Genomic DNA, 27,619 nt, shown 5'->3' with positions numbered 1-27,619 from the left:
TTCACCGGGCGGTCACGCTTCGGTTTCCAGGCTAGATCCCAGACGGACCGGCCAGCCACGCTCCGGTCCATATGCAACCAGTGTTTTTCGGAAAATTGCTGTGACCATTCCACCATGACTCTTAGTTGGGCAGCTTTGTAATAGAGGTGTAGATCCGGGAGGCCGACCCCCCCATCAGCTCGTAACCTTCGCAGGAACGCGAACGAAAGTCGTGCTCGACCTCCCTGCCAAACAAATTTTAAGATCAATGTTTTGAGCTGGCCAAAAAAGGAAGTGCTTAGTGGAATCGGTAAGGCCTGAAAAAGATATAAGTATTTGGGAAGAAGGACCATTTTAATGGCATGCACTCGACCTAGCCAGGACAGGAATTTGGGCTTCCACTTCTCCAGTTCGGCTTGCGTCTTGGTCAGTAGGGGCGGGAAGTTGGCTGCAAATAAGCCACCTACCGTAGGAGTGAGATGGACTCCTAAGTAAAGTATCGAGCCAGAGGCCCAGGCTAGCGGTGTAGTCGCTCTCACCTGAGCGACCGCGGCCTGCAATAAGGTCAAATTCAGGACATATGACTTGCCGTAATTAACCTTAAAGCCAGCCACTCCCTCGAAGGTCAGCAAGATATCCCGAACGCATGGGAGAGAATTAGCGGGATCGGCCACCGACAGCAAGACATCGTCCGCAAAGAGAGAAATTTTGTGCTGCTCTCCTGTGAATGGTATGCCCTTCACCCCCTCATGCTCCCGGATCGCCATCGCCAAGGGCTCAATGCTGAGCGCGAACAACAAGGGAGATAGGGGGCACCCTTGTCTAGTGCCTCGCAAGTGCTGGAAGAAGGCCGACAAGTGGCCGTTCACCGCCACCCTCGAGCGTGGGCTACAAAAGTTTGCCCTCACCATGGTGATGAATCTGTCGGAGAACCCAAACGCCTGCAACGTGTGGAATAGAAAGTTCCAGTCCACGCGGTCGAAGGCCTTCTCCGCATCCAGGCCCACCAACACCGCCGGGATGCGGAACCTGTCCGCCTTCTCAATGAGATGAATAACCCTACGTGTATTGTCGTGTGTCTGGCGGCCTTTGATGAAGCCGGACTGATCCGGATGAACAATCGCCGGTAGCAGGTCCTGGAGGCGTCGCGCTAGTATCGCCGAGTACAGCTTCGCGTCAATATTGAGTAGGGCTATGGGACGGAATGAAGTACAGTGCTCCGGGTCCTTCCCCGGCTTCGGCAGGACCGTAATCACCGCCTCCGCCAGGGTCCCGGTATTCACTCCGGACTTAGCCATGTCATTAAAGAGGGCGACCAGGAAGTCGCACACCTCAGCCGCGTAGGTCTGATAGAAGACTGCGGTGTACCCGTCCGGGCCGGGGGCTTTATGTAATTTCAAGGCTTTAATGGCGGAGAGGACTTCCTCTCTCGAGATCGGAGCCTCTAACAGGTCGTTCCACGCACTAGAGACCTGCGGGAGGGGCAAGCGTTGCAGGAACTCCCGCTGCGCTGCAGCGTCCCGTTCCTCGCCCGTATATAAATCGGCATAGAAGCGGCCAAATATGTCCGCCTTCTCCCCATCACGGTGGTGGAGTACTCCTGCGGGGTCTCTGATCCCCCCTACGTATTCTCGTTCCCTCTTGTCCCGCAGTTGCCGGGCTAAGTGTCTGCCAATCTTATTACCACTGGAGTATGATTGCCGCCCCAACCGCAGGAGAGTGAGCTCGGCCCTGTTTGCATAGTGTGCCTTCAGTTTGCCCCTAACCGCCGTCAGTGGACGCAGGGTGACCCTCGAGGGGTTGGACTTATGAGCCCTCTCGAGCTCAAGCACCTCGGCTTCCAGCGCATCCCGTTCCTTCCTACGCAGAGTGTTAAGTTGCGAATTGAGGCCCAAGCACTTCCCTCTGATCGTCGCCTTGAAGGCGTCCCACGTGGTTGTCAGAGAAGTGTCCGATGGGGGATTGCACTCGAAAAATTAACGGATGGCCAGGCGTAAGGCTCGATCAGAAACTTCATCTCTAACCATCGACGCCGGGAAGTACCACTTTCGGCTCGCGGTGTCGGGCGGCGACCAACGAAGAGTGAGCACCAAGAGGCTATGATCCGACACCGAGATCGGGAGAATGGCGGCATCTAGAATGTTCCCTCCGAGGGATTGACTAAGGAAGATGTGGTCCAAGCGAGAGTAGGAGTGGTGTACGTGCGAAAAGAACGTGTAGTCTTTCACGGCAGGGTGAAAAAATCGCCAACCATCTACAAAACCCAACTCCCCCACCCCTTGCTGCGTGGTATCAGAAAAGACCCCTGTGTCCGCTCTGCGACCCCCCGAGCTGTCCAAATCCCTGTCCCACACCAAATTGAAATCGCCCAGCATAAACAATAGCCCCTCCGCAAATTCCCCCACCTTCACCAGCAATTCCTGTAGATACTTGTTCTGACCGGCATTGGGCAGATATACCACCACGAATGTACACAACCTACCCTGAATGTGCCCCTTAACCATCAGCCAGCGACCCTCCCTGTCGTTGCGGACCTCCACTGGTTGAAAATGCAACGTAACCCTGAACATGATTGCCACCCCCCGGTGCTTCGTGACAGCAGAGGACCTGTAGATAATGGGGTATGCCTTATGGCGGAGCCTCAACTCATCCTTCCGTGCCAAGTGTGTCTCTTGCAAGCCAGCTACATCAAGGTGATGGTCCATCACATACTTCAGAACCCTCTGCCGCTTCTGAGGCGAATTCATGCCCTTAACATTCCACGTCCCTATGCTAAGCGGCATAGCAGATATCCACCCCAGAACCCGCGCTCAGCATGCCAAGTGTCATCCACCCCGCATCCAGCCCCACCCCCTAGCAGGAGACAACTAGTTGCTTCCAGAACATCCGTGGCACGACACCACCAGCAGTAAAGTGCGCAGTCATCAGCAGGCACACAACAATCATCCCCTTAGGCCCTCCGTCACGGGTCCCCCCCCACTGTCCCCAACAACCCCCATCCCAACCCCACCCCAAAAGATATGCAAACCAAACAAAGTGCAAAAGCCAAAACGAAAGTGCAAAAACAATACTCATCAAGACCAGTAGGCCGAAGTCCGTAGGAAGCCTCCCACTCAAGAAGCAGGCCGGGGAACAAAGATACTAATCCCCATGGCCATAGTCGAGGGCGTCTCCTCCAAGAGTACTTTCAGTTCCCTCAACCAGATTGCCCGGGCCCCTCCGGCGCCGATCCGCCATGTCCCGGGGATCACGCCTCCCCAGAGCTATGCTTGTGTCGGTCACCGTGACTGATGCCACCGAAGCGACAGCCGCATCCCATTCTTGCAGGCTGGTAGAGAGATCCGGCCGTTGTCTGATGGGTGACCTCCCCACCCTTTGCCATGAAGACGAACGACGTCGCCTTCGGGACGGGGAAGCCGTCGCAGCCTGCGAAGGCGGTACATCCTCCAGACCCAAAAGTTCTTTCGCTGCCTGGAGCGTGCGGACTTGAGCGAGGCGATTCTGCCACCTGAAAATGATCCTGAAGGGATGCCCCCAGGAGTAGGCGATGCCCCTCTCTTTCAGAAAAGCCGTCACCGGTCGAAACTCCCGCCGCTTCTGCAGGGTAGACGCCGCCAGGTCTTGGTATAGCTGAGGCCGATGCTCCCGGAACTGTAGCGACTCGATAGCTCTGGCTTTGCGTAGAATCCGTTCCTTCAGCTGGAAATCGTGTACGCACACTAGGATGTCGGGGGGGCCCCCCCCCCGCGCCGCGGCAGGCCTACCCTGTGTACTCTGTCCATCCGAATCTCCGTCGTATCTTCCTCGTCTAGCACCTGGAGGAACAGCTCCTGGACGTACCCCCGCAGGTCCCCAGCCTCACCGTCCCACGGCACCGCCCGTATTCTGATGTTATTTCTACGTTAGCGGTTTTCTAAGTCCTCCGTGTGCAATTGTAGGTCTAGATTTTGCTCGGTGAGGCGAATGATGTCTTGCTGCAGTAGGTGAACGTCGGTAGCTACGCTCAAGTCTCGGTCTTCCAGGGTCGCCACCCTCTCTCCTATGCCGTCCACCTCTCTCCGCACCTCCCTTAGATCGGAGGCTAGCTGCGCCTTGAGTTCGGAGATGTCCTCCTTGATGGAGGCAAACAGCTCGGTCATAAAGGCTTTCGTCGCCGGGGCCTCATCGTCCGATTGTTTCGAGGACCCACTCGCTCCAGGGGAAGCCGGTTGCTGAGAAGATTTCGGGGCATTGTCTTTCCCCTGTCCCCGTTTGCGTGGCACAGTAGACATGGCGGCCCACAGTGCTCCGGCCCGGCGCCACGTGGCTCAGAATAGTGGCGGGTCCCTCAGGCAGTCCAAACGCACAACAAGGCGCGTTCTGTAGCTTCCAACTGTGCCCAGCCCCACGCACACAGCAACTCGATCCGTGGGCCCCCCCGGAGCCCAGGCAGGCAAAGCCTAAGTGCCGGTGCCTGCTTTCTAATGCCCTCCGGGCCCTCGTGCAAGATGCGCCGGTAATCGCTGGCCAGTTCCGCGGTCTCACTCCACAGTAGACTCGGCGGCCCACAGTGCTCAGGTTCCGTGCCTCGTGGCCAAGTGCATCGGCGGGCCTCGCCCTTCAGTTCAAGCGCTCGCCTCCACTTGCTCCGTAGATGCCGGCAGCGTCCAGCCTCACACGTGCGGAGGCGAGTGGTGCTGACCGTGGGCGCCTCCGACCTCCGTGCGCCTCAGTCGGTGCTGGAAACCGGTGCAGCTATACCCCAAGGGCAGGGGGGGTCGAGCTGGGTTGGTCGCCAGATCCACCCGTTGCCGGAATGTGGTTACTCTCCGCTTTCCGTCTGCTCCGACTTCCTCAGGGCAGCTCCAGGGCCCCGCCCATCAACCTCGCCGGGCCTCGATGTCAGGAGAGCCCGGGGTCTCGCAGGCCGTGGGGCGCGTTCGATCTCAGGAGCGAATTCGGGATCACACCGCCTCGGCGACCACACCAAGGCCAACCGCTCCGTCAGGCGGATTTCCCTGCCGCTTTTAGGGCGGGTGGGGTCCCACAGATTCGTGCTATTAGAAGCTTTGTAGGATCAGCGCCGGAGCGGCTCGAAAAGGCGTCCTACTCCGCCGCCATCTTGGCCACGCCCCCCGCTCCCCTTTCCTTGTTGTCATGTCTCATGGCTGTCGTCCCCCTGCTGCTCTAGGTTACTATTGGCTGCCATTTCTCCTCTTTTCTGTGCCCCCCTCTTTCCCCTCTTTCTCTAATTCCTTCTCCTCTTTTGCCCACATCCAACACCGACCTTTTTCATTTCTGGTCTTCACTTCCCAATGAATTAATGAATGAATGAATGAATGAATGAATGATATCATGTACATTGCGCACAGCACATAAGTAATCAATTTGCAGAGTACAATTTCCTTGCTGATGCTATGCAGCTTGAGGTAGAGGTGATTCAAAGCTTCCACTGGCAACAAGAAAAAGGACTGACCCCCTGCCTTGACTAACCTCGACCCCACCCCCCACATTCTGCCCATCTCCACTCTTATCTCCACTCCAACCTCCACCCACTGCCCCATCTCATGTCTAGCTCCTTGTTCCCTCTGCTCCTTAATGCCAGTATTCCATCTCCACCTTAATCCTCTTCTAGAGTCTGTCACCCTCTATCCCCTGTCTGTGCCACCTCTGGCCCCTACACTCACTGTCCTGTGTCACCTCAGAGACCGATCCACTCAGAGCACTGTCTCACCTCTGGCCCCATCATACTTTACTTCTGCCCATCTAACTTCTGTCTCCCTCTGTGTGCCACCTCTGCCCCCCTGTCCCAGTAGCCTCACCTTGCCCCTATCTACCACTCCGCTCACTGTCCCATGTCACCTCAGGCACCGACTCACCCCGAGCTGTGTCTCACCTCTGGCCTCTCCGCTCACTGTCTCATGACACCTCAGGCACCGACCCACCCCTCCGCTCACTGTCCCATGTCACCTCAGGCACCGATCCACCAAGAGCCGTGTCTCACCTCTGGCCCCTCCGCTCACTGTCCCATGTGACTTCAGGCTCCGACTCACCCCGAGCCGTGTCTCACGTCTGGCCTCTCCGCTCACTGTATCATGACACCTCAGGCACCGACCCACCCCTCCACTCACTGTCCCATGTCACCTCAGGCACCGATCCACCAAGAGCCGTGTCTCACCTCTGGCCCCTCCACTCACTGTCCCATGTCACTTCAGGCTCCGACTCACCCCGAGCCGTGTCTCACCTCTGGCCTCTCCGCTCAATGTCCCATGACACATCAGGCACCGACCCACCCAGAGCACCGTCTCAACTCTGGCCCCATCACACTTCTGTCCCATATATCTTTTGGTCCCTCCCTTGTTTTCAATAGCCCATCTCCCCCTGGTCTCACCCCAATACTAGCAGCATCTCACCTCTGGTATTCTCTCCCCCAGCGCTCTATGCCTCCTACTCCTCTCCCCCTACTTCCCCCTAATGTCTAGACCCCTACAATGCGTTCCTGTCACCTGTGTCTCCATCCCATCCATGGTTCAATTTCACCTGTGCCCCCCACCCCTTCCTGTCCCATCATAACTGTGGGATCCCTCCCCTTGTATCACCTCTCACACACCTGCCCCAGTAGGCTCTTCACACCTCTGACCCCTGCCTCTGTAGCTCCACCTTGCCCCTATCTACCCCTCCACTCACTGTCCCATGTCTCCTCAGGCACTGATCTACCCAGAGCCGTGTCTCACCTCTGTCCCCATCATACTTCTGTCCAATATAACGTCTGTTCCCTCCATCCCTTGTTTTCTATTGCCCACCTCCCCTAGTCCCACCCCTATACTAGCAACTTCTCACCTCTGGCTTTCTCTCTCCTGTCCCCTCCCACCACTGTCCCCTCACGTCTAGAGCTGTACAAATGCTTTCCTCTCACCTATGTCTCCATCCCATCCACTGTTCAGTTTCACCTGTGACCCCCACCCATTCATGTCCCATCAAAACTGTGGGGCCCCTCTCCTTGTGTCGCCTCTCACACACCTGCCCCTGTAGGCCCATCACACCTCTGGCTCCTATAACCCATAGTGCCAGGTTTCCTCTGACTTCCTTTCCTCTAGTATCTCACACTCACATCTCGAGCTCCGTTGCCCTCTCTCACCTCTGAACGCTACTGTCCTGCCATCGAGGACTGCCCTCTCACGCGTTGTCCGTCTCCCTTCTTGCCAGCTCCCCACACCCTCCCATCTCACCTCTGTCCCCTCCCCCTCTGTCCCATACCATCTCTAGTCCCTTTTGGCCTTTAGTACTGTCTCACCTCCGTGCACCCCACCATGGCCTTCTGCCTTGCCTGACCAGCACAGACCCGTCAACCCTCTGGCCACCCTCACCCAGTCGCCCGGCCTCACCTGGCCCCTCTTCACACTCTGTCTGCTTTCCTCTGTAGCCTTCCTCCATCTGATGCCCCACTCTTAGCTACTGTCCACCCCTGCTGCTCCATGTCACTCCTGGCCAGTTCCTGATGTCCTATATTACGTCAGGCCCCCTCCCCTACTTTCCCTCCTGCCCACGGTCCATCTACTGCCCTGTCTCTCCTCTGACCCCACTACTCCATGTACTCTCAGGTCTCTCTAACCCCATTTTACTCCTGGCCTTACTCCTCCAATAGCACTATGTCTGCTTTGGCACTCTGGCCCTAGTTGCCCTGCCTCACCTTTAGCCCCTTTCCCATCACCTGCCCATTCCCCCACTCACCCATGTCACCTGTGCCCGCCCTGACACACTGGTCTTTATCACCTTTGATACAGTTCACTCACTGCTCACCTCTGTCCACCTCTTTTCACTTTCCCATCACATCCACCTCTTACTCACACACCCCACCTCACCAGTGTGGTCTCCCCACTGCCCCATCTGTGATATCTCTGCACCCTGAATGGGACACCAGACTGAGAAGGTGTGTGGATGTCACTTTATTAGATCTAACTGCCCCCTCTCCTCTCTGTCTCTTCCCCTTCCCTCTCTGGGGCCACCCCACATTCACGCTTGTCCCCTGCTTGCTTGCTGTCCCTGATTGCTGCACCCTCTGATCAGCTGGAGCACTGACTTGTGTCTTTCCTACATCTCCTCTCTCAGGAGAAATGGGATTTCTTTTATTTCTAGTGAATCACATTTCGACAAGTCTTGGGGTTTTCGAGGCCCTCCCTGTTCGTCTGGTGATCTGTGCTGTGCTCTGCGATAGCTGGTGGTGCTGTCATGGTTGTCTTCTACATCCTTGAATTCGGATTCAGATTTGGTTTGATGGAGAATTTCCTGGTGATGCTCTATTTCTCATGTGCTCCTGGCCTAGTAGCCCATTCTCACTCCTAGCCCCACCCCCTCTAGCTGTTTCATCATCTGTCCGCCGCAGTTCTATGTTTGTTTTTGCTGCTATTCCCCCGGTGTACAGTCCCACCTCTAGCTGGCATTCTCCTGTAGCTCCATCTCACCACTAGGCTCTCTCACCCTCCCAGCGTTTAACCTCTGCTCCCCCTCCACCACCAGAAGGTCCACTTCACCTCTGGCCTACGTCCACTGCTTTCTCAGGTCACTCCCACCCTCTGCACTCGGGTCCTGTTTCATCTTTAGCACGCCTCTCCACTTATTTCCCATGTCTTTCATTTCAGGCCCAATTACCCCAATGGCTGCATCTCACCTCTGACCCTCTAACCCTGTTTTTCCTTTCTTTGCAGTCCCTCCTAAAGACACATGTCGCTTGCACAGCTCCTCCACTGTCCCTTGTCACCTAGGGTTCATCTTGACCCACTGTCTTGTTTACCTCAGGGTCAACTGACCCCCAGTGCTCTCTCACCAGTGGTCACATCTCCACAGGCCCTGTCACCTCTTGAAACCTCCCTCTTCTTGCTCCCCTGTCTCACCTCTTCTTCCTCTTCATCTCTACTTATGATCACAGTTTTAAATTCGATGACATTTCTGTGTATTTGACTTTGTCATAAAATGCTTGATTTTTAACATTGTGATTAGCTGTTTATGTAAATGTATAATTGCAATAAATTTAAATCGAAAAACAATTGTTTTGACTTGAATACTAAGTTCATTAACTTTGCACCTCGTGTGTGGCTTATTCTGTACAACTGTGTGTGGGAGTGAATGGGAACACTAGTGGTCCTGTTTGATTATTATCCCTAGGGAATTGTTATTTCAACATTGGTCTTTTGGCACCCTACCCCTTTGGTGATATAAGGCCCCTCTCTCTCTTTTTATAATATAATATCATCTTGACCTTCTGCCTTGTCTCGCCACAAGTTTAACTGACCCCCAGTGCTCTGTCTCACCACTGATCCACATCTCCACAGTCCCTTGTCACCTCTTGCCACCTCCCTCTTCTTGCTCCTCTGCCTCACCTCTGGCCCCCTTCTCACCTGAAGCCTTTTCTCTCCTCTTGCCTACTCCTGCACTGTCCTATCTCAGCTCTGCCCCTTCCTGTGTCTCGTCCGGACACCTTGTCTCACTTCTCTTGACCCACCCACTCTTCTGTTCTGTCTCACCTTGGAACCCCCTCCCCTTCTATCCTGTCTCCACTCTGCCTCCATCTCTCCAGCAGCCTCCTCTCAGGTTTGGCCACCTGAGCCCTCAAGCCCTCTGCCTCCTCTGGACACCCTCCCTCTGACCCCATCTCCCCAGCTTCCCTTTCTTATATCACGTCTGACACCCCACCCATGATGTTCTATTCAGGGGTGGCTTTAGGTCAGTGCGACTGGAGCGCCCACACTGGGCGCTGACCTGAAGGGGGAGGCGTGCTGTGTTGAGAAAGAAATTACTATTTAAAAGCACCTGTTGCACAGTTCCTTGTGCATCCAGCGTTCAGTCAGCAATAACAATGTCCAGATAACTCTTGTTGATTAGTGTTCCTGCTAGAGAGAGAGAGAGATGGAGCTTTGTCTAGTGGCCATTTTGACTCGCCCTAAAGTAGCAAGAGGGTTTGTGCCAATATTGGCCCATACCCCAGACCACTCATCATCCAACTTTTCCAAATAAGAGACACCACACCATGATTTGTTGGAGAAGGTTGTTGCAGCTTTATTAGCACGTACATTATGCCAACATGTTGGGTTATCTTACAGGCGATCCTAGAGCAGGCCGCCTCTCGCGACCCGCCCACCTGATGAGCCATAACCACCTGTGGTGTTAACCGCGGGGGCGTTGTCAATTTTGTGGGAGGATCTAACCCCTCCCCCCGGCGGACCTCCAGTCCACCCCTTACTCACGCCCCTCCCCCTCCGGGGAGCGGAGCGTTGCAGTCAACCCCCGGTTGCTCAGGTCCACAACCGCCCAAAGGACTAACGGGGCGCTGTCACTCCTCCAGGATCCCACCGTGGATCTCCCTGGGGATAATTTGCTCTCGCACACTTCCGGTGCTCCTGTAGAGGGTTCCCTTCTGTACCTTCCTGCATTGGATCGCCCTGTAACTTCGCCTGCAAAACAAAAGACAATAATATTAGTAGCAAAAACCCCCCCACTTACTGCCGGAAAGCAGGGTAAGCGGTTGGGAGGGAAAACAGCGCACTGGCAGTCACCCGACCGGGGTCCGGAGGGGGAGGGCGAGGGTCAGCTCGTCACGGCGACCAGAAACAAAGAGGGTGCTTGACCCTCACCCCCCTGGTCATATACCCCCTCAGACCCCTCCCATTTGCAAACAGGAAGTGACCTCACTGGGGGACCATCTGTTCCCCCCAACACTAGACCGCTCCTAGGGTCTGTGCCATCCTGTGGCACTAAGGGTGGCCGCCCTCTTAGGTGGTAACCTTTGGTGGCCCGGGGCAGCCCGGCATAGTGCCAATATTGGCCCATACCGCAGACCGCTCATCATCCAACTTTCCCAAATAAGAGACACCACACCATGATTTGTTGGAGAAAGTTGTAGCAGCTTTATTAGCATGTACATTATGCCAACATGTTGGGTTATCTTACGGGTGATCCAAGAGCAGGCCGCCTCTCGCGACCCGCCCACCTGATGAGCCATAACCCCCTGTGGTGTTAACCGCGGGGGCTTTGTCAATTTTAGGGGAGGGTCTAACCCCTTCCCTGGCGTACCTCCAGTCCACCCCTTACTCACGCCCCTCCCCCTCCGGGGGGCGGAGCATTGCAGGCAACCCCTGGTTGCTCAGGTCCTCAACCGCCCGAAGGACTAACGGGGCGCTGTCACTCCTCCAGGATCCCACCGTGGATCTCCCTGGGGATAACTTGCTCTGGCACACTTCTGGTGCTCCTGTAGAGGGTACCCTTCTGTACCTTCCTGCATTGGATCACCCTGAAACTACACCATGGCTCTTGGTGTGGCCGGCGCCGCCCCAGAGCCCCCCCACATACTAGCTTCCCTTTAGTTACAACCCGCTGCTCCCATTGCTTCCGCTATATCAAGCAGAAATATCGCCATCCCTACTTCGGATAAATGAACACAGTCTTCATCAAAGCACCCAGTGCATTTAGTATGTAGCAAACCATGCCTTATGAAACCAAATCCCCTTTGCTCTGTAAATTTGCGCATGGTGCTGTTGGCCCACCTGCGTGAGGTCTCCATTGCCACCCCTGACCTAACGCCTTTCCAATAAAGTCTTGGTGTGATTTCGGACCACCATAATTCACATGTCCCCAGCAAGTTGCTCAATTTGCACAAAGTGCTCCTCGTCATCTGCAGCAGGCCCCTGCGCCCCCGGTGCGCCAACTGCTCGCCTCCTAAATGTATTATTACCAAGTCGGGTGGTGATTCCCCACCCGTCCAGAATCGGACGGATTTCGTGCTTCAAGCTACTCCAATGTATGTCGGGCGACACTATCCACCTTTTCTTAGTTGCTGTGAAACCATGCTTCCACTCTCCTCTATCCGCCCACCGGGCTACCCTTTGGGTTCTCAAATGTCCTGTCACCCAGACCGATTTACTTGTTAAAGAAAGATGCAGATGTTTTACACATCGTTTATTAACACATACAAAGTTACAAGCACTGCAAACATTAACACTGACTGTAAGTCACACACTTTAGCACATCAAAATTCGAGTAAGATGCCTGTTTTACCCTCCTAAGAGCGTATGTATCGTTTGTAGCAACTTGACTCGCAGCGCCCCACCTGTTTTATGTTTTCAACTGGCAAGCCTGCCTGAAAAGCTGTGGTTGCTGCCCCCATTCTAAAAGAATGGGTGCAAAATCAAACAGGAAGTGATCTCACTGGGGGACCATCTGGTCCCCCCAACACCAGACCGCTGCTAGGGTCTGTGCCATCCAGTGGCACTAAGGGTGGCCGCCCTCTTAGGTGGCCACCTTTGGTGGCCCGGGGCAGCCTGGCATAATATGTCTGTATTTTATGTGGACAGCTGAGTGAATCAGAAAAGTCAGCCTTACCAGAATTTTAAAGCAAATGAAATGTATGTAAGACAGGGGTTATGGTGAGATTAGGGTCACCTTTGCTGGGTGGTAGTGGGGGACCCCGAGGAGGAGGTAATGGGGGTTGCCAAAAAGACATTCACACTAGGTGCCACCAGTGCTGAAGCCGGCTCTGGTCTTATTCCAGTTCTTGGACCCCCTCCCCACTGCCCACACTCTTTTGCCCTCCAACCCAATGCCCCGTTTCACATCTATCCCACGTTTCCAATACGGTGCCTTTTCATCTCTGGCCTATTTTCTCCACTGCCACATCTCACCTTTGTCCCCCAGGGCCCATAACGCTATTTCCCTGTTTCCCTTCCTGTCCATTCCGACCATTGCCTGGTGGCTCCTTTGGTCACCTGACTGTAGCCTCATATCACCTCTGACCCTCTTCCCTGACTGTCCTGTCTCTACTCCAGCACCTCTTCCTGTACTGTCTGATCACACATCTGGCCCCTCCTCATCTGCTCATCTGCCCTTCCATTTTATGGATAACCTTACACACTGGTCTGTCTTACTTCCAATGCCCCACTCCCCACTGCCCTTTCTCACCTCTAGCCCCTCTACCCCGTCATGTGTCAACTGTGATCCCCTTCCTTGCTATCTCTCCTCAACTTCACCTCTAACCCCACCTCCTGAGGTCTCACCTTACCTCTGTGCCACCCCTGCCTGTGTGCCTTTAGCACCCCTCCACCCATAGAACCTTCCCTCTTTTTGGCCCCTTCCCACCAGTAGCCATTTCTTGTAACTAAGCACCCCAGCCCTCTCCTCTCGCTCATCTTTAGTGCTCTGCAGTCCTGATTACCACTGGAGCCCTACTCAGCTCTCCCACTTCTCCTTGTGTACCTGATACAGCCCATGACTCACCCTTGCCCCCTCTCCTACACGGCCCTGTCTCCCTACTAACCCCTCCCTGCACTGTCCGTCTTATTTCTGGCCTACTCCCCCCACTGTTCCCTCTCACTTCATAGCTCTGTATTATCCATGGTCTTCTCTCCTCATGAAACTGTGGGGCATATTTACAAAAAAATGTTGGAGAGCGAAGCTGCGCCCAATTCAGCAGTGCTGCAACATTTTTAAAATGCAGAGATGCGCTGTATTCAAAAGAACACTGTGCACTCCTATGTTTCCCCTAGCGCTGGTACACAAAAAGCTATCTAGCGCTAGTGTTAGCACTCTGGCGCCATTTTGCAAGGTTGCATGCGCTGCTCCTTCTGCACATAAACAATCATTCTTCAAGATTGGCTCTTTCTATGTGTGCTGCAGAATGCAACACACATGAAAAGAGCAAACAAAGAGGAGAAATTAATAATTCCCCCCCCCCCTATTGCCATTCTAGTGCCTAGTAATCCATGGCGTTAGATTGGCGCTGTTTATGGTACTGCCTCAATCTTGGAAATGTGGGGCAGCGTCAAAAAGCAGTTGGTGTTGCCCTGGAATGCCCACAGCAATACCCGTTGCACAGCCCTTTGCCGCAGAGGACTGCGGCGGAAAGGGGCATATTCACAAAGTGTCATTAAGCCACGTTAAGGGGCTTAGCGTCACTTTGTAAATAAGGAAAATGGCGCTAGGCCACCGGAGCATAAATAAAAGTGACGCTCCAGTGGCCATAGGGGCTTGTCCATGTGCCCCTGTGTTTTTTATTACCTTCACACTTCCTGAACTAGTTTCACCTCTGCCCCCACTCACCTTGTTACCTTTCACATCTTGGGCACCACTCACTCTTTGCCCCACTGTCTCCGGTAGTTACCTCCATTACGTGCCCCTTTCCAGCTCTGGTACACCTCCCCTTGCACACATCTTACTTCCTCCCCACCATACCTTGTCACCTCCCCATCCCACGCTTTCAGGGCTCATCTCCTCCCCATATTCCCACTGCCCCATCTTAATTCTCCCCTCACAGTAGATGACACTGGGCTATCTCTATCCTGAGGCATCCATGTTAGAATCACAAAGGCTCAGCAGCTGGATACCATCAACCCAACTGAAGCAGTGTCCATGGACAGACAAAAGGGTGGGTTTCACCTGTAGGCTTCCCCACTTTCAAAGTCTACAGCCCCACCTCTCACCACTACATCCACAAAATGGCGGGACTAAGGAAGACCAATCAGCAGCTCTTCGCTAATCAATACACCTTCTTGAATTTTCATGGGCAGCTTTCTCTAGTCCTCCCACTTAAGTGTGTGGGTCTCGTTCCTGCAGCTACTGGAATCCAGGGAACATACCTTGACTCCCAGGCAGCCAGCCCTCATCTTTCATCTTGTGCCAGGCCAAGCCTGGGGGTTACAAAATGGATCCCACTGGACTCTACTATTGCTCACTCAAACACCATGTTATGTGTTACTCATGCTGCACACTTACACATTCTTGGAAGACACACCGAAGATGTCAGCGCAAGGGACAGAGCATACCAATAGAAGAGAAACGTTTAACATGTGGCCCATTAGCTTTCAACCAGAGTGACAAACATAAAATAGTATTGTCACAATAATGATTTCTCTTAACTTTGCCACCGCTGCATCATTCAAGCAACAGTGGCAATAGTGCACTGCCAGCAAAGAGGGTGCACTAGTTCTTTTCATATTCAGGGACAGGCTTAGGCCTCTGCGTATACTTTCTCGCACTGGTGTGGTGCCAGGGCCAAAGTAAGTCAGGATACCAGATTTACACCATGCTCGGGATAATCACTTCCCAACAGTCCCTGTTAGACCTGACATCATTGGCTTGAGTCTCTCCTCCATTTTTTTCTGTTTGCCTCCTCTGTTTACGATGTTTTTGCTGGCATATTGCTTTGGGCACTGTGCCACTGCTGATCAGTGCCACAGTGCAAGTGCTCCCTATTTAAAATTGCTGTATTGATTGAATTCCATGTTTGGCTTATTTGGTTTACTGCCAGTCCCTAGTCTAGTGCACCAGGAGTGCCAGGGCTTGTAAATACAAATGCTGCTCGTGGGCTTGCAGCACATGTTGTGCCACCCACAAGAGCGGCCTAGTAAAAGTGTGTCTGAGAGTCTGCCATTGCTAGACCTACGTGCAGTCTGGTACTGTCACGCTGACTGCGCAAGTACACCTACTTGCCAGTCCCTAAACCTTCCCTTAACTTTATGTTAGTCTCCCCTCTGGTAGGCCCACGGGCAGGGTGCATTGTAAGCATAAGGTAGGACAAGCCTGACCAAGTTGGCATGTCCTAATAGTGAATTACAGCCATATTCGTTTTTCACTATTGTAAGGTAACCTGCTCTCCATTAGTTAGAATGGGCTGCCGGGGTTATTATTGCTATAATCCTAGCTGGCTCGGGAAGCATGGTGCAATGTCGAGTTTGGTATCCCTGAACTCGGGGTTTAATTACGCATCCGTTTGTGTGGATGGTTTTTGGACTCTGGGTTTGAAAATAGCACTTTTAAAAAGTGGCTATTTTCTTGTCTAACTATTTCTGGTTTCTGCTGGTTTGGTGTGTGTGTGACAGGAGCTGCGTGGCTCCAGAGGTCTGAGTGAGTCAGTGTGGGATGAGTGGGACATTTGCATTGAGAGTAGGGGGAGAGTAGTTCCTGATAGCCTGCCCTGTCTGATACAATGCTGGCTCCACCTCCTGCCAGGCGACTGATGACTCTGTGCCTGCCATGGACGATCCTGGCCCCACCTCCTACCAGGAGGCCGATAGCTCTGCTCCTGCCAGTGACAATGCTGGCTCCACCTCCTGCTGGGCGTCTAAGGACCCAGCCCTGCACAGTGAATAGGCCAGGTGCCTCTGCCTGGCTACACCCACAACAGACCCAGGATGTGGGGAAATTCCCGTGCATGGACAAAGGGATCAAAGCCAAAAAGGGGTATAAGAGAAGGACCCCTGAACCAAGAATTTAGATCACTTCTGACAAGGAACCCTGAACCAAGGACAAGAAGCCTGCTGATCCAAGGACTTGCCTACCCCTTCTGCCAGTGTGCTGTTTGTTGGGGGAATCCTGCAGTGCTTCTTTATTTTTGCCAAGGAACCAGGAGAGAGGAACTGAGTGTGTACTCTCAAGCTTTGCTAAAGAAAATCTCCAAGGGCTGGAAGAGTGCCAGCCTCCTGTTGAAGTCACAGGGCTAAAGGACTTCATCTGCTAAAAGTGCTTGCTGCTGGAACTTGAGAATCCAGCACCTCTGAACGAATCCAGCAACCTCGACGCCGACGGACGCCGCCGAATCCAGCTCGACATTGTGAGTAACGGCTCCAGTGTCCCGCTTCCTGACGCCGGCCGCCGGGCCCGATCGACGCCAGCAGCAACGCCAGTGAGTAGCGAGTTCGGCTCCAGCTCCAAGTGACCCCGTGTCTGCACCGCTGCTGATCGCATCGACTTCGAGCCCTCTCGACGCCGTGAGCGCTGCTCACTCTTGCAAAATCATCATCCATATCGACGACTACGCCGTATCCTGCTTTCCCTCGTGAGCGCTGCTCCTGTCTGACATCTGTCGACGCCGCTGCAGGTCGCCCCGACTCCGAGGTCGGATCGACGCCGAAGAAGCGACACCGGACATCTCGACGCCGCTGATCATCGTGTGCTTCGCTTTTCCAAGGTACTGTGTTGTGGGGGTCTGTGCGACTCCGGGCTCGACGTAGAGCTCCTCGCGGTCGACGCCGAACCTTTGGATTAACTTTGCCTCAACGTCGTGTGACTCCCGTGTGGGTTACAATGTTGCCAAGAAGTGTGTTTTCAAGAAAAAGAGTTGCTTTTGTTACTAAAGACTTTGTGCTAAGAAGAAACTACACTTGAACTATTATTTTTCCTTCCAAGAGTATTTATTAAGATTGTGGTATATTTTTGTCGTTATTTGGTCTTGTGCTTAGTAAAAATCCTTATTTTTATAATACTACTGTGTCGTGTCCATTTGTAGTGTATTCACTTTATTACTGTATATGGTCATAAATGCTTAACGCACTGCCTCTGAGATAAGCCTGTCTGCTTTGCCAAGCTACCAAGGGGGTGAGCAGGGGTTATCTAAGTGTGTGATCCCCTTGCCCTGACTAGAGGAGGTGAGTCCCTATTTGTCAGAAGTGTATACCTCTGCCAACTAGAGACAGCCAAGTCTAACATTGGTGGGTCAGCGGTGAGGATTTGAACTTTGCATTTAAGACCCATGTGCAGTGATTAGTGTGCGCTACATAGTGAAAGCAGACCATAGCGCAGCCACAATCTACTTTTGGAGGATTCTATTTTTGTTCTCCGCTTTTCTGAAGCTTGATTTTTTTTTGAACACTGCCAGTTTTGACCATGAGTGATGCCGGTAGCACCACCCCTGCTGTTGTGGAGGAATTTGATAGGGAGAAGATAAACAATTACTCGTTAAAAATGCTGAAACATTTTTGCAAGCAGTTCAAGTCAAGTCAAGTCAAAACCACTTTATTCGATTTTTTAAAAAATCATAAAAGCATACTACAATAGTTAAAAATCGTTCCAAGTACTAATTTAAAAAGAATTTTTACATGATACAGTACAATTTAGTATAATAAAATTCCATATGATACAGTACACATTAGTTTAAAAAAAAATTCATATGGTACAGTGCATTTTTAGGACAGTAAAAAGGTCAGTTTAAAAAGACTCATCATGTGCAAAAAAGCAAGGGATACCAAATTCATTACAGTCCCCACAGTTAGGCTTGTACTTTCCTCCTCCTAATTCTAACGGCAGCGACGAGGTAATTTGCCACACTGAACATTACCAGGGGAGAGTCAAGCATTTGTAGGTACAAAAGAGCAGGTTTTGCTTGCATAAACGCTTTCATCTTCAACAAGGGTAACAGATACTTTTGCCTTGGAACATGATAAAAAGGGCAGAATAACATAAAATGCATATTGTCTTGTAAGGAGAAGTTGTCACATTCACATACAGGTGCTTCCTCGGGCTTGAACCATCCCTGTTTGTCACAGAGTACCAAATAAATCTGGTTAAATCTGAACTTAACCAGAAGCCATCTGTGAAACGGGATATTGACTAGGGCAAGATACGGTTGGATGGCAATACAGGTAAGTGTCATATAATGCGTTCTGACCGTAGGTTTTGTTAACTGGCGTTGTTCTCTCTCCAAGGACTTAAGTTTGTAGAAATTTTCCTTGACCCAAGCCAGGTCCGCTTTTTGTAAATCAAGCGGAGAGGAGAAAATCTCTGGACGTCCCAGTTCTACAGAGCACTTGTTGATGTATGCCAGCCAAGCAATGTCTTTAAACTTATCCAATTTTAGGCAGTCCAATAAAATTTTGTGGTTGAGACCTAAGTTGTTATTTGTCCACACTCTTATCCACAAAAGTATAGGTGCCATAGAGAGGACATCAGTAATGTATCCCACTCCAAGCTCCTGATGGACTGAAAAAGTGGGTGTTGATACGGGGAGTCCTAAAAATGAACATAAAAACTTATTAACCTCCGTTTGGATGGTTTCAGTTTTTACGTAACCCCATAATCCAGCCCCGTACCTAGCTATAGCCAATGATTTTGCTCTATACAAAGCTAAAAGTGCGCCACTTGGTTTCCCCCCTAGTCTCCTTGAGAAGCTTAAAATAGCGTTAACTGAGCTTCTCACTGCTTTAGTCTTTGCTACTATCTGGGGGATCCAACTGCCCTTAGTGTCGAAAATTACTCCTAGGTAAGTGAAAACTTTAACATTGCTGATCACTTCCCCTTTGCAGAAAAAAGATTTAGTGTTATTTATAGCTGCCCCAAAGACCATCACATGGGATTTCGTATTATTGACCACAAGGTCAAGAGAGGACATGAAGTCACTAAATGCATTGAGGAGTCTCTGGAGGCCCAGATGTGTCCTGGCTATTAAGGCAGCATCTTCCGCGTACAGAAGCACTGGGATGTTGGTGTCTCCTGCACGCGGAATGTCCGCAGATGCAGCCAAAAGAGTTTTTTCCAGAGAGTTTATATATAAAGTGAACAGCATAGGGGCAAGGATGCAACCTTGTCGCACACCCCTGCCTGATTTGAACCACGCTGTACGATGTCCCTCTTGGTCCATTCTGATGGAAGCCTTTAGATCCTTGTGAAGTTCAGCCAAGAAGTAGACCAAAGGGGGGTCCAGACCCATTTGTAGCAACATGGCCCACAACTTGGCTCTATTCACTAGATCAAAAGCCGTGGACAGATCCATATAGGCAACAAAGATTGTCCCTTTTTTGGCCTTAGTGTATTTGGAAATTATCATGTTCAAGTTCAAGCATTGATCCTCTGTCCCTCTGCCTGACCGGAAACCATACTGGGCATTGGACAAGATGTTATTCTCTAAAGTCCATTTATTGATTTTCCCCAGAAGTACTTTCCCCAGAATTTTCATGGAGGAATCCAGCAAGGATATGGGGCGATAACATTTAGGGTCATTTCTAACTCCTTTTTTAAAAATTGGTACAATGATTGAGCATGCCCAGGTATTAGGAAAACCCCCTTTAAGTACATTATTATATACATTCGTTAAGACAGATGCCCACAACTCTGGGTTTGATTTATATAAGTCCAGTGGAACCCCATCGGGTCCAGGGGCTTTATTCTTTGCGGACCCAATTATTGCGGCCTTGACTTCCTTTTCAGTAAATTCAACAATGGGTAGCATATTAGAAAAACAGGGTATGCAAAATGTTTCATAAACTTGATTGCTCCCATAAATAACTGAAAAATGATTAAGCCAATCTGACTCCGGAATATTAGCCTCAAGGTCTGTGTTACACGTCTTGGCAAATATGGGGTTATTTATTATGGACCAGAATTTAGAGCTGTTCTTTAGGGTGGTGGAATCCATTAAAGCGTCCCAGGCTTCTTCCTTAACAGTTTTTTTGCGTATTTTTACCGCCTTTGCATATTTTTTCCTTAGTTGAGCTATCACTGACTTATTTCTAGGGACATGTTTAAGTGCTGCTATCAATGCAGAGTGCGCTTTGGTGCATGAGTGGTCAAACCACCCAGAGGCTGGGGGAGGTCCCCTTTTGGGTCTAAGTGTTAGCTCTTTCTCCACCTTCGAGCAAATAGCCTCAAAGGCAGCAATGATCTCTTTGTCCCCCCTAGCAGGGTCCCTGCAGGTCTGGAATTCCACCACCATTTCATGTTCGATGAAATACGAAAAATCTTCTGGACAGACTTTACACCATTTTAATCGCCGCCCTTGGTCTTTGCTCTTAACATATTTCGCAGAAGTGGCCACCAAGGCCCTCTTCAGCAATCCAAGCGATCCATCCAGCATTAAGCACACCGGATTGTGGTCGCTAAAGCTACTTTCAATGGCATTATAGAAATGAACATAATGGAGGAGCCCTGGAGACATAAAAATGTAATCGATGATAGATTCACTGCCCCTAGCATTGTAAGTAACCACCCGATCCTTTGGATCGGCAAAACTGGATTCATACAGATCATTAGCTGATAATAAATGTTCCATAGCTGAGCCCTTCAGGCTATGCTCAAAGTGGGGAGGGGACGTGAGATCAGGCCCATCTAAATCTTTAATATGACATTGTGATTCACATAGATGCACATTAAAATCACCCATTAAAATGATTTGAACAAAAGTGGTTTGCTTTAACATATATTCAGTAACAAATAAATTTAAACAATCTAAAACAAAGTTTTGGGGACCACCCTGCGAGGCATTATAACAATTTATAAAGAGTATTTTATTTTTATCTGCGTGACGTAATTCTAACAGTTGGAAGTAGTGTGAGGAACTAGGAATTTCCCTCACGCTCCCTGCTATATTGAGAGACACCAAGAACATCAGGCCACCAATGTCCCTTCCCACCACAGAATGCTGTGCTTTAACAAAAAATGAGGAATAGCCATCCAGCCAAAATGAATTTTCCCTAGCCCATGTTTCCTGCATGGCTACTCTGTCGTGTTCTTTCAACTTACCCAGCCAGATTGGATCATTTTGTTTGGATCGTAAGCCCGCAATGTTCCAGGACATGATCTTAATATTTCTTATACCTCCCTCTGTCGTATTTTCCCCTTCGATACATACCACATTGCGTGGGGTAGAGTTGTTAACAGTGTTAGCAGTGTTACAGAGGGTAGGGATGTCAACGAGGTCATCCTGTGCGATGACTGGCTGGTTAGTTAGCGAGAGCTCTAGTCAGTCCATAGCAACCTGATTGGCGAGAACCGCAAATCTATTTGAAAGAGGCAGGTTATCTGGGTGTATATTCATTACTGGTGTGGCTACGCCACCACCCCTGGCCTTCTTGGTCACCCACTCATTCCCTATCAAAGGGAAATTTTGTTTGCCGTGAAAGCCAGGATTATTATTTGGCTGGGGCCTACCAAGCCTACCAAGCCCATCTCCAGTTACCCTGGATTTTTGGAGGTTAGAAAAAACCCAGCGGCATGGCGCGCACACCCTTACCTAAAGGATTTAAAGGAGAGGCATCCCAGAAGAGGCGGCTTGTGACATCACGCGATTTAAAGTTAACTATTACACAATCGCCTGCCACACATTTCTTGGTTTTGCCGACCCAATTTACCCTTCTACACATCAATATGTTAGCTGCGATATTACTTTCGCCCGTGCAATTTGCATTACACCAATTTTCCGTGTGATTACGCAGTGTTTCATGGTGTTCTACCTCCCCCACTTCTAGTTTGGGAACATTAACAAGTACAGCCACAAAAGGTGTTGCATCAGGAGGGAGATGTACTGGGGGGACCCTAGCCCTCTGGTCTCCCAGAGGACCCGATGGCTTTCCCTGTAAAGGCTTATCCAATAGAACACGATTAGGCACGGCTTGCGGCAAAGGTGTATATCTACCATTTACAACTTTCCCTTTAGCCGGCATAGAGTTTTCTGCCGGTAAATTAGCTACTAGGGCAGTAGGAGGGTCAATTTCTATGGGTACTGTGACCGGGGCCTGGCTATTCAAAAAATTGTTAATGCGTTCACATTTGTTTAGCAGTTTACAGACACAGTCCTTCAATGTCTCAGTGATGTCAGTTGCAATTTGGATTAAAGCTGCTTCTAGCCTCTCGGTAAAAAGTTTTTCCAGAAGTTCCGTGAGGCCCTCCTCGGTGACATAGGAAGCCTGCCGTACCCCCGGATGGATGGTAGCCGCACCTTCTCCAACACAAGTTGCCTCAGTAGTAAGAGGTATTACAGTGATAGGGAGTTCTGGGGAAGGCAGGACAGTAGGGGTCTGTGCCATATTTGATCGACATGATTCGATTATGACCCTCGGCTCCAGTGGTACACAACTAATGGGCGGGGAAATAGCAGTGGTAATGCTTCCAGATGTGGATTCCAGCCCCAGTGCACGTTCCGAGGCAGCTATCTGGGAGGATAAATCATCCACTTTAGAAGTCAGGTAAGTAATTATGCTAGTCGTGTATTTCGGGACCTTGGCCTTAGCTTCTCCCGTCACCGGGGTGATCAATTTTCTCTTACCCATGGTGTTAGTGATGTGGCCCGTCCCGTCCCTGGTCGTACTTGGACGGCCTTAGACGGCCCGCCCTCTGCCCGGGCTCCGCCCGGCGTCGCCCGCGCGCGTCCCGCGATGCGGGAGGAAGGGCTTGCTCTTGTACGCCTTCCCGGCGGAAGCCCCGTGGAGCAGGGGGCGCTGGGAGTTGTAGTTCGCCTGCTCGGCCCCTCTCAGCGGCCGCGGGTGGTGAGCGGCGGCGGGGGCGGCAGGGAAGCAAGCAGGCTGCAATCCGGCGTCACAGGAGTGAGGTATGCAGCTGAAGAGGTCCCCGCTCAGCAGCAGGAAGGGCTTGCTCTTGTACGCCTTCCCGGCGGAAGCCCCGTGGAGCAGGGGGCGCTGGGAGTTGTAGTTCGCCTGCTCGGCCCCTCTCAGCGGCCGCGGGTGGTGAGCGGCGGCGGGGGCGGCAGGGAAGCAAGCAGGCTGCAATCCGGCGTCACAGGAGTGAGGTATGCAGCTGAAGAGGTCCCCGCTCAGCAGCAGGAAGGGCTTGCTCTTGTACGCCTTCCCGGCGGAAGCCCCGTGGAGCAGGGGGCGCTGGGAGTTGTAGTTCGCCTGCTCGGCCCCTCTCAGCGGCCGCGGGTGGTGAGCGGCGGCGGGGGCAGCAGGGAAGCAAGCAGGCTGCAATCCGGCGTCACAGGAGTGAGGTAAGCAGTTGAAAGTACCTACCCCAGGCATCTCCAAGAAAGGGGATTATCTGAAAGCATTGCAGGCCTGGTTGGAGGCCAGAAATCCCTCTGATGCGGTGGTGGTACCGCCAGGGGAAGGGGATGAGGAGGTACCAGTGAATGGGCTTGTGTCCTCTCCCGGTAGCAGTGTTTCCTCCAAAGGTCTTTCCCCCTGAAGAAAGAGAAGAAAGGGAGAAGGAGCGAGCATACAACATGGAAATGGCAAAACTTAAGATAAATGGGCAGTTGGAGATAGAAAATGCAAGAGGTAGGAGAGAAGCTGATATGGAGATCAAAAGTTTGGAGTTTGAAAGAGAAAAGTTAGCTTTGGAGCATGACACAAGGCTGAGGGAGATAGAGCTCCAAGCTAAAACCTTAGAATTGAATCCCTCTGGTGGCAGCATCCCATCTGTGCCTGCAGAAAGTAGGTTTTTTTTTCCTAAAGATGTGATAAAAGATTATCATAAGAATGAAGATATTGGCCAATGGTTTAAAGCATATGAATTAGCATTGTTGGCCCACCAGGTCCCTGAGAAGGATTGGGGAGCAGGGTTGTGGGGTTGCTTTGTGAATGAGGGGAGAGATACCCTGTTAGACATGCCTGTTGAGGATAGGATGTCTTATGCTCTTATGAAGGATGCTTTAATGTTGAGGTATGGCCTAACCCCAGAAAAGTACAGACAAGCCTTTAGAGAATGTAAGAAATTGCCTGGTACGACGTGGGTTGAATATGTGTCATTTTTTTGCAGAGCCATGGATGGTTGGGTAAAGGGCAGCAAAGTGAAAAGTTATGAAGCTCTTTATGATTTGTTTGCTTGGGAGCATTTGTCTAATAACTGTTTTCCAGAGCTGTGCCAGCACCTTATTGATAGCAAGATATCTAACCCTAGAAAACTTGCTGAAGAGGCGGACCGCTGGGTCAGTACCAGGGTCCACAAGGGTCCAGTGGGAGACTCAGCCAAAGGTGGGCAGGGTCCCCAGCAGAAGAGTGGGGGGGACAAGGGTAAACAAAAGGAGTCCCAGAAAGGGCCCCAAAGTAATCCCCAAGGGAACCAAGGGAAAGGTTCCCAGCCTCCCCCTGTGAAGAAGCCAGGGGCCCGACAGGTAAACCTGTTCATAGGGGCCCAATGACCTGCTATGTTTGTAAGCAGGTGGGACATCGTTTTTATGATCCCCAGTGTCCCATGAGGGACTCGAATGCACCACCACGTGCACCCTCCCGTCAGTTGGCGAGTGTAGCCCTGGGAGGGGAGGAGATGGTTGCCCCTGGTGGGAGGGGTCCCGCAGAGATGTCCCTGGTCTCTCTAGGAGACATGGAAATGGTCCCTCCACCCCCTCTGCCTAGTAACACTAATAAATATAGGCAGTGGGTGACCATTAATGGCCATAGAGTGGAAGCTCTCAGAGACACCGGAGCGAGTGTGACAGCTGTCAAGTGTCACTTGGTGTCCAGGGAGCAGGTGGTTCCCCACGCATTCTAACCTGTGATAGCTGCTGACAACTCCCAGAAAGAGTGTGAGGTAGCTCAGGTTCCCTTTGAATGGGGGGGAGTTTCAGGTACTCTTCAGGTTGCTGTGAGGCCCGCCATGCCTGTTGATTGTCTCCTGGGCAATGACTTGGAAGACTCCCCTTGGGATAAGGTGGAGAGGGAGACACATTTGAAAATGTTGGGTGTGCCAGAGTGGGTGTGTGCAACCACTCGCTCGATGACAGCAAGTAAGGGTGTTGATGGGGTCCTGGAGCCTGAAAGTATGGCCCAGGACCCAGCTGTAAAGAGAAGAGGCAGGGGGCGCGGGAAACCGGCCCCCACCGTTCCCGTGGTCCAGGAGGAGGTAGACCCTGAGGGGATGCCCTGGAGCCCACAGGGGAACACGTGGCTGAACTGGGAGACCTGCCCGAGCTGACCCACTGGCAGCAGGATGGTGGTCCCTCCAGGGAAGAATTTGTTGCAGAACAGAAAGTGTGCCCTTCTCTTGTGGGTATGAGGCAGCAGGCCTCAGCCCAAACCGCAGGTGATCAGTCAGGGACACATTTTGTCTACTGGGAGAACGACCTCCTGTATAGCGAGCCTAAGGCTGCTGAGCCTGGGTCAGCCCGTGTGCTGGTGGTACCCCAGTGCTTCAGAGCCTTCCTACTGGGTTTGGCTCATGAAGTTCCGTTAGCTGGACATCTGGGGCAGGACAAGACCTATGACAGGCTTGTCACCCATTTTTATTGGCCCCAGATGAGAAGGGATGTAGACATCCATTGTAAAACCTGCCACACTTGCCAGGCAAGTGGGAAAAGCGGAAGGAAGCAGAAGGCTCCCCTCCAACCTTTTCCAGTTGTCAGTACCCCCTTTGACCGGGTGGGGATTGACATTGTTGGGCCCCTGGACCCCAAGACAGCCCTGGGCAACAGGTTCATCCTGGTCTTGGTGGACCATGCCACACGGTACCCGGAAGCCATCCCTCTAAGAACAGTGACGGCCCCGTGGTGGGACGGGCACTGATGGGTGTTTTTTCCCGAATGGGGTTCACCAGAGAGGTAGTGTCAGACCAGGGCACCAACTTCATTTCCAACTATATGAAGTCTCTGTGGAAGGAGTGTGGGGTAACCTACAAGTTCACCACTCCTTACCACCCTCAAGGTAATGGGCTGGTTGAGAGATTCAACCGGACCCTTAAAGGCATGATCATGGGTCTTGAAGAACCAATGAGGCGTAAATGGGACGTCCTCTTGCCATGCCTGCTGTTTGCTTACCGAGAGGTGCCGCAGAAGTCTCTAGGGTTCAGCCCCTTTAAGCTTTTGTATGGTCACCCGGTAAGAGGACCTTTGAGTCTGGTCAAAGAAGGCTGGGAGCAATCTCCCAGGAAACCTCCCCAGGATGTATACAGTTACATGCTGGCCTTTTGGAACCAGACTCGGCGCTTCAGAGATCTTGCTCAGGCAAATCTGGAGGCCAGCCAGGAAGAGATGAAGCGGTGGTACGACCGGAATGCCACTCTGGTCGAACTTCAGCCTGGTCAAGAAGTTTGGGTCATGTCCCCTGTGGAACCTTGTGTGCTCAAGGACAGGTGGACTGGACCGTTTAAGGTTGTGGAGAAGAAGAGCGATGTCACCTACTTGGTGGACTTGAAATCTCCCAGGAAGTTGGAACCCCTTGCGGGTCCTGCATGTCAATTGTTTAAAGCCCCACTTAGAAAGGTCCGAAGTGGGCATGCTCCTAGCTACAGATAATGGAATGGAGGAGGAGAGTGAGCCTCTTCCTGACCTCCTGTATGCAAAAGATCAAGATGGGTCAGTGGATGGTGTGGTCCTCTCTGACACACTGACCCTTGAGCAGCAGCAAGATTGTCGCCAACTGTTGGGACAATTCCCTGATATGTTTTCCTTGGTTCCTGGTGTCACTCACTGGTGTGTCCATGACGTGGACACCGGGGACAGCACTCCTGTCAAGCACAAGGCTTACAGGGTGACTGACAAGGTCAGAGCATACATTAAGGAGGAGGTCTCCAAAATGTTTGCCTTAGGGGTGGTTGAGTCCTCTAGCAGTCCTTGGGCCAGCCCAGTGGTCTTGGTCCCGAAGGCTGCAGCGCCTGGTGCTTCACCGGAACTTCGGTTCTGTGTGGATTACCGAGGACTCAATTCAGTCACCAAGACTGACGCGCACCCCATCCCCAGAGCTGATGAGCTCATAGATCGGTTGGGGGCTGCCCGGTACCTTAGTACGTTTGATCTAACATCTGGGTACTGGCAGATCGCCTTAACTGATGGGGCAAAAGAGAGGTCAGCATTCTCCATGCCAGATGGGCTCTACCAGTTCCGGGTGATGCCCTTTGGGATGAAGAATGCCCCTGCCACCTTCCAGAGGTTGGTCAACCAGGTCTTGGCGGGACTGGAGGACTTCAGTGCCGCCTACCTGGACGACATTGCCGTGTTCAGCGCCAGCTGGGAGGAACACTTGCGCCACCTCCAAGAAGTGTTGTTGGCCCTGCGCAGAGCAGGCCTCACAATCAAAGCCAGTAAGTGCCAGATTGGGCAGGGTTCTGTGGTGTACTTGGGGCACCAAGTAGGGAGCGGCAAGGGGGCCCCCCTGCAACCCAAGATAGATACCATCCTGGCTTGGGCACCGCCCTAAACCCAAACTCAAGTGAGAGCCTTCTTAGGTCTCACGGGTTACTACAG

Source organism: Lissotriton vulgaris, unplaced genomic scaffold (genome assembly GCF_964263255.1).
Source record: "Lissotriton vulgaris unplaced genomic scaffold, aLisVul1.2 SCAFFOLD_406, whole genome shotgun sequence".
NCBI lineage: Eukaryota > Metazoa > Chordata > Amphibia > Caudata > Salamandridae > Lissotriton > Lissotriton vulgaris.
The sequence above is the reverse complement of the archived record's forward strand: the minus strand, read 5'-3'. Positions refer to the sequence as shown.